At 39.4% G+C, this 7,436-nt stretch overlaps 1 long non-coding RNA gene across 1 annotated transcript; it reads left to right on the top strand.

Annotated features, from left to right (window-relative positions):
* The first annotated feature begins 5,749 nt into the window (after window positions 1-5,749).
* On the top strand, window positions 5,750-6,351 carry LOC307265919. The gene is made up of 3 exons (XR_013845359.1): window positions 5,750-5,886; window positions 6,063-6,096; window positions 6,268-6,351. It is a non-coding gene; the product is annotated as an uncharacterized lncRNA (long non-coding RNA).
* Window positions 6,352-7,436: the final 1,085 nt, after the last annotated feature.

The following is a 7,436-nucleotide window of genomic DNA, read 5'->3' as shown; positions in this document are numbered from 1 at the left end:
ATCCTGTGTTCTCTTGTTTGGGGACACAAATCAGTCAATCTTGTCACACTGTCTGTCCTCAGCACACATTCTCTGCAATCTCTAGTTAGTCTACCAGGCTTACAGGCTCCAAGCATATCAGTTTTTTGCATCTGAGCCGAGTTAACAATAACTTAATGTCCAGGGAGACGGTTGGGAGATGAGATCTGATTTGTATATTGACCTGCAGTGTCTAAATGTTTCTGAACTTTGTTTAAGAGGTAGAGACATAAAACAGGCAATAGGTATAATGGTATTATTAATATTAATTGGAAGAAAAGAACGAAAAATCGTATATACAACCAAAGCAGTTTCGGCCTCAAACATATTTTTGGTAACATGCAATATCTTTCTTTTGAGGCAAGCTATAATGCCCTGAATGTTGCCCATTTCGGTCACATCTTCAAAATGACCTACTGTATGCTATTCATTAAGTTGACAATCTTTCAACACTTGTTTAGTTCTATGATGTAGCCTAGTTCCCTTTTTCTGATTGTATTGTGGTGACCTTGGTACAGGTAAGTCTGAGGCCTAAGGTTCAAACAGTTTTTTCTGTTTGTTCTTTTGGTCCGTTTGAAAACAAAGTCATCGTGTTTGAATACGAACCACAAGCACAGGTAATAATGACCTGGATGGTCAGATGGATTGCAATATGTAAAAGTGACTTATGTAGAGCGTTTCCTTTCAGTGAAAAGCCATTGGCCTTTTATGCAGATCATCATGTGTCTATGTGTGTGTGGGTGCACGCCTGTGTGTGTCTGTGTCTGCATGTGTGTGTGTGTGTGTGTACGAGTCTCTCCAATATCTGACCATGCAACTGGCTGCTTCTGATAGATATAGTCTATTTGTTGCAGATATGTCGTAATAGTGTTCCTGTTTTCTACTGTGTTTGCAACACCTGCTGTTGTTGCTATCTGTAAGGTCATATGACCTGTGACTTTCTGGTTGACTCACAAGTTCTGTAACTCCTTTCAAATGTGGCATGTTGAAATAATCCTACATTATTTTATGTTGGTGGTGGCAGGGAATTAATTAGGCAATTTTTTCATGAATCACTATTTTTTATAGGCCTACATTCAAATATCCATTTATGTTGTAGTGAGAAAAGTGAGATCATAAGACTGTAATAATCAAGCAAAGAGTAGGCTATTTAATAATCAAGCAAGGAGTAGGCTATAGTCAAACAACAGAGGCTTCATGTTCCATCCAGTAGAACATGGAGGTCCATCCGACCCAGGAAGCCCCGCAATGACTTTCTGAGAAGAATTGCAAGGAACAGTAGGGCTACAGGGCCAAGGTGTCTTATCCTGGCAACAACAATGACTTCAGTTCACCATAACAACAATGCAATGCTTTCAATGTCATGTGGGGGGGGGGGGGGGGGCAGTTTGAAGATACAGCAGGGGGAGTTGAGCATAAGACAATAGAAGAGGTGTGGCCCATCTGAGTGGTTTGTTGGATACACAAGAGGTGTCTACATTTCAGTTTAGAATTAAACAACAACATGCAATATATCTCATTACACTTATAATACAATGTTTCCTATTGCATTTGTGTTTGAAGCACATTGAACGGACTTTGTTTGAAATGTGATATGGTTAACCCCCATGAACATGCCATTTTACATTTTTTCTTCAGTAGGCCTATTTAAACCGCTAGAACAGCATATTTCTCATAGGCTACTATTTTCAGTAGGCCAAGCCATCCAGAGCATTTGAGGGTGATATTCTGACAGGGGACAGAATAATCTATCACATCTGATTACATGAATGTGTAAAGCATCACACGAAACACCTCACAGGAGCCTAATATCACTTTTTAATTTTCAAAAATACAACCAAACAAACTGGAAAACAAGATGGCTGCCCCGTTTCCCGCGGCTGAGAAGGGGCGTGTCGTATCGTGTGTTTAGGCTATAGCAATGCGTCTGCGTCAGTCAGTGGTAACTCCAGAAGAGGAAACCTCCTCAAGGTAAAGTAGAGCGAATGTTCTTCCAAATGTACCCTAGTATGTTTTTATTTATGTAGGCCTAATGTTATATGTAGCCTAGTAGTATTGATGTTAGACTTTCCGACAACCCACCTAATTTTAATTAAAACACACGCTAGTTATTTTATATTATAGACCAATGTTGTCTGTATTTAATCTTCCACTGCAGTTGCTTGCTACCATGTCTGAAAACCCAGGAAAGAGCATGGGGGACTTAGATGATACTATGGAAGTCGAAGAAGCTCGCCTTGACGCCATCTTGGCTGACCTGCATGACACAGAAGTAGGCCTACGTTTTGTTTGTAAATTGTTTGATTTCCTGGGAAATATAGTAGCCATGTCTATGTGTAGCTGCAACCCCGGAGACAAACACTCTGGCGTGATGGAAGTAACTGTGGTGTGACGGACGTGATTTGACTATTTAGCTTCCATGACTTTGTTATTGTTTGACGTGACGTACTCAAGATGGCCGCCGCGGTGTTCCGTCCGTCAATGTTCTTTCTATATTCTAACCTCTCCCTGTCCCCTTGCCCTAACCCTAACCACCCAGATGTGAACCTAATCGCCAAAACAATATAAATAACACAAACTTAGTATCGGTCTGCGGTCTTGTTATTGTTTGACGTTGTTTACAAGTTTATGACGTTGCAAAAATAAAATACAGGTAACTTCCGTCACACCACAGTTACTTCCGCCACGCCTGGGTGTTGTTGTTTGTCTCCGGGGCTGCAGCTGAATACTACTGAAAATATATCATGTTTACTCACCAAGTTACTGGGATTAATATATGTTACAGAGGTGTGTAGATCCTCAGCAATGTGGCATGCATTCAATTAGATGTCATTTGAATACATTAGTAACTCTTGTGAAACTAGCAAGACACGTTTTTCAAGTACAGTGCCACAATACTATTTTCTAAATATTTTTCATATATGCATTTTTGTTTAGCACTGTATTGTCTCCTCAGATAGCAACTGTAACCTAACACTACTAAATGTTTCAATGTTTTCATTTTAGAGGAAAGAATCAGGTGAGCAGGGGAAAAAGTAAAAAAAAAAAAAAAAACACACAGAGAAGGATGTGCGATGGAAGAAGAGGGATGTGCATGGTCGCTTATTGGCTGAGAAACAGACATCTCATGGAGGTTAGTGTGACTTCTCCTGATTCAATGAGTCTGCGCATCCGTCTGAGGTTCATAAAGTCTCAAGTTCTCTCCAATTGATGGCTAATAATATTTAAATTCCTTTTCTAAGTGTTACTGTAGTTCCTTACATTACAATATCACACCACATTAAAGTTGAAATGGTAACTAGATTCATGTAAAAGGGGCTTTGGCTGTTTTTTAATGGCCATTGAAAGGTAGAGATACCAATTTAATCATTGCCTGATCATAAGATTTATTTTATGACAGGATCCCGGCCATCCTCTCACTTAAAGCCAACGGATACCCATCAAGATGATGCCACCACTTCAACAGAAGGTAAACAAAGTTATTTGCATCATCTGGTGAATGTTGTATTAAAAATGTCAGTATATAAATAGAATTTAACAACCATGCAACTTATAATTTATGTTCGTAATTTTGTTTTTGTTCTGACCTTGTCTTTGTCATATTTAAGCTACTGCGTCAGAAGTTGAAGAGGCGCAGCAGACAATTGGTAGGTTTTAAGCTCTATGAACATCTCTTGATATCATAGTTAATTGGAAATTTCCATTTGATATCATTAGTTTGGCTTTCTTATTTCAAATTGGTTTGTTTATCATTTACATGTTGGCATTCAGACATTATTGTCTACAAGCAGCCCAAAATCAAGAGTGAGTTTACCTTTGAAGATAGTAATTTCATGCTCTGCTCATAGACTTAAAGCTGCAGTTGCTGAAGGAAAGCTTGATGGAAGATCCATTGGATTGTTCACTAGAAGCTTCGGTTTCTAGGACCTGGCAGATGCGGCAGACACTGTCAGATGAGAAATGGGAGACAGCAAGGCCGCATCTTTTGGATCTGATGCTCTCAGCAGAGAAACCTTTGCTTGAGCTTTGTGACCACTGCGACATGGAACAGGCTGTAATAAGATGTCGCGACTGCCTGCCAAAGCAACGTTTTTGCAGCGACTGTGACGTGTTCCATCATCAGAGTTGTGTTTTACACAACAGGGACTCTCTGGTTGAGGGTTTTTATACAGCAATTCCACCTACATGCTATGCATTGCTAAATGATGATGGGACACATACAATATGTGAACAAGGTATGCATGTATGAAAAGTTTTAAAATTATTTTAGATTATAAAATATTGTTTTGGAGATGTAATCCTTATTTCTTTGCTTTGTATTTCATTATAGCACGTCTGTTACCAGTTGCTCGGCCTGGCAACATATGCAGTTGTGATGCTGCAGACATCACTGTTTCTACTGGGCGAGATATTATCCTGGTCACCATGAACGGTAAGCATACCATCATTGAAGCATTGGGCTATGATTCTGCAACGACTACACACAGTATATTGAGAGAACTGAATTGAATTGGTGTTAAAATGTAGGACATATTATATTCCCTTGTTTCCACAGGACGATATGATCTGTCCTTGCCTACCAGTACCTGCAGGTCCTGCTTAACGTCATGGACTCCTGGACTGAAAGACCTACAGGCCAGTGGTTACTGGCCTGGTAATGTGGTTTTTCAGACATTGTACGCTGTTGATGTCTTTAAGACATTCGAAGAGCTGAAAGTCACTGCACCAGGTTTATCCCGACAAGCATTTGTTAAAATGCTCGAGCAACGTTCTAGCACCTTTGGGCGCGTAAGTCATAGCATTTTCTTCAGAGAAAGTAGTCACCTACACTGGCTGTGCTATTAATTGTTCACATAATTGAATGTTATCTCCTTTTTAATAATAGGCAGGGAGTATTTCTGGTGACAGTCTACAGCGTAGCTTCTTGGAGTGGACATACTGTCGCGATGAGAAAGACAAACTACTCCACAAAAAACATTTCTCATGCCCAGCCTGCGCTGAGGATGTTGCAGCAATCTCCCTTGACGGAAACCGGAAGATGTATCGCTTCAGTAGGACTAGAGGGTACTGCTGCTTATTAAATTACATTAATTTAAGTATAATGTATCATTGTATTTGGAAATTCCTGTGGCATGGAATCTGAATGTCTCCTTTACAAATGTTTAGAGTGGGTGAAAATGCATTCTTCGACGGTGCATTTTTTGCAAAGGACAAGGATGTGGCAGACTTTGTGCAGCTTATCCGGAATCGAGTCCAACCTGTGAGTTGTATGTTTATTATAATCACAAAAATGTGGCTAACACAGTTGCACTTAAATTATATTTGGTCATACATTGTAGAAAATTACGCTTCCAGGTTAAATATGTGCTTGTTAAAACACAAAGTTGAAAAGTACCATTTTCAGAGAACCAAAAACATGCTGTATTTTTGTCATTTGAGTTCGGTAAATTAGATGTTAGAAAGATGTTTAATAGTTAAGCTTTATTTTCAAACTGTTTATGTTACATGTTTTCAAAGGTATCTGGAAAAGGTGTCTGTGGGAAGTCACAGTGGACAGCTGCACGAGAGACTGCCAAAAAGTCTGGGTCCAAAGTGGATGAAGAGGGTGTGGAGGTGGCTGTCTGTCGTCATGGCATTCTTTTTAAAGCCTTGAACATGTTTAGGGGAGAGATATTTGCATATCCTCTTTTCCTACAGAAGGAGCTTGCCATGGCCTACAAAATACAGTTCATTTGCACAGACATCATGTGCAAATACTATCCATACCTCCAGAAAGTGTGCGAGTCCTTTCCAGAACTTGTTCCACTCTTGCAAAATAGGCCATTCCTGTCCGTGATGCACGCCAAGGGTCACTCTGGTAAATGTGAGGTAATGTATCTATTCTAGATTACCTCCTACACTGTATATTACTTGTGTTATGAATGTTGTTGGGGAAAGTTAATCTAATCAATCGCAATATGTAAACGATCACTTAAAAAGTATATTAACAAAGCAATTTTGGAGGTGATGTGGAAAATTCAAATTATGATCTTATTCCACCACAGGTGCAGTGGGGTGGACGCAATCAGGAAGGAGCAGGTTAGTTGTCCAGCATGCAGCTGAGATTGACTATAACTAAAGATTAAGCAAACCCTACCCGTAAAACATTTAAACATTTGAAAAGGCATCAAAGAGGTTTTACTGTGAGAATTTAAATCACACATGCTGTTACACCTCAGTGTTTTTTTTTATCATGTCTTCCAATGGCAGGTATGACAGTTGGCGAGGAGGTTGAGCAGGTGAATTCTTTTTTGTCACGTGTTGCACTGACGACAAAGTACATGACCAAATCCAGTAAGTAAATGAATGTTTCCTTCAACATGTAGTAAATGATTTGTATGCCATTTCTACCATCATCTTTACATAATCTTGCTCAAATCAAGCTTTAGAATTTTGAAGAATGAACGAAAGTCAAAATATTGAAGTTGAAAATCCTCTACTACAACAGTTGTATTAGTAACCTTTTCTCCCCCGCACTGATAGCGCGGACTGATATGATAACCATTCAAGCACGAGGCTGGAATGAAAGAAAGAAGAAAGACCTACACAAATACCTCTCTCAACGATATGTCAAGGTACCTTTTCTCTTTGGCATTTTGCATTCACTAACATTCCGTTACAGTACCATTCTTTGCTTACCCCTAAAGTGCATGAAGCTCTATTATGATGGCCAAAAAAAAAGAGTTAATTCTTGCATGCACGACGCAGGAGGAGCGGCATTAGTCGTGACCTGTGTCCGCCTGTGCAGGCACTTATTTCTGACACTTTTTCCTTGAAGCCTCGGATGGAGAACCAGGCTGACAGCCGCGCAACCTTAACACTTTACTGTCAAATACAGGGGTAGGAGTTAAAGTTATTAGGGGACGAGATCAGCAAATAAAGATGGTCAAATAACTAAAGGAAGTCCCCCGCTCGGAATATTGAATTCACTTTTTTAAATTAAATAATCACTAACGCGTTTGCGGAAATAATATTAATCTCAAAAGGAATCTAGTTGTAGTCTTGCAATATGAGACCCCCTGTCTTTTCAAAATCTCACCCTGACTGAAAACTAATGACTAGTTGTCTTCAGGTGTGAGTTGATTGTCTTTAGATGTAAGAGGGTTTCAGTCTTTTACAAGTCTTTTTAAAAGTCCTCTAGTGTAAGCCCAGCATTAATACTGTATGGATATGATGCATGACTTCCTAGTGAATTATGGCTAAAATATTATTCAGCTTAAAATAAAATAAATCACGGACCAAATATTTACCAATACATTACCAATTTATTCAAGAGTGTCATGAAAGGAAAAACTCCTAGTTGCAACACTTATATCAATTGCAGACACTGAAGAGGACTGAAGATGTGGTCAAAGAACTGGAGACCTTGAAGTCAGACT

Source organism: Ammodytes marinus (genome assembly GCF_949987685.1).
Source record: "Ammodytes marinus genome assembly, chromosome: 1".
Taxonomy (NCBI): domain Eukaryota; kingdom Metazoa; phylum Chordata; class Actinopteri; order Uranoscopiformes; family Ammodytidae; genus Ammodytes; species Ammodytes marinus.
Note: the sequence above shows the minus strand (reverse complement) of the source record. Positions and strands in the feature narration are given on the sequence as shown.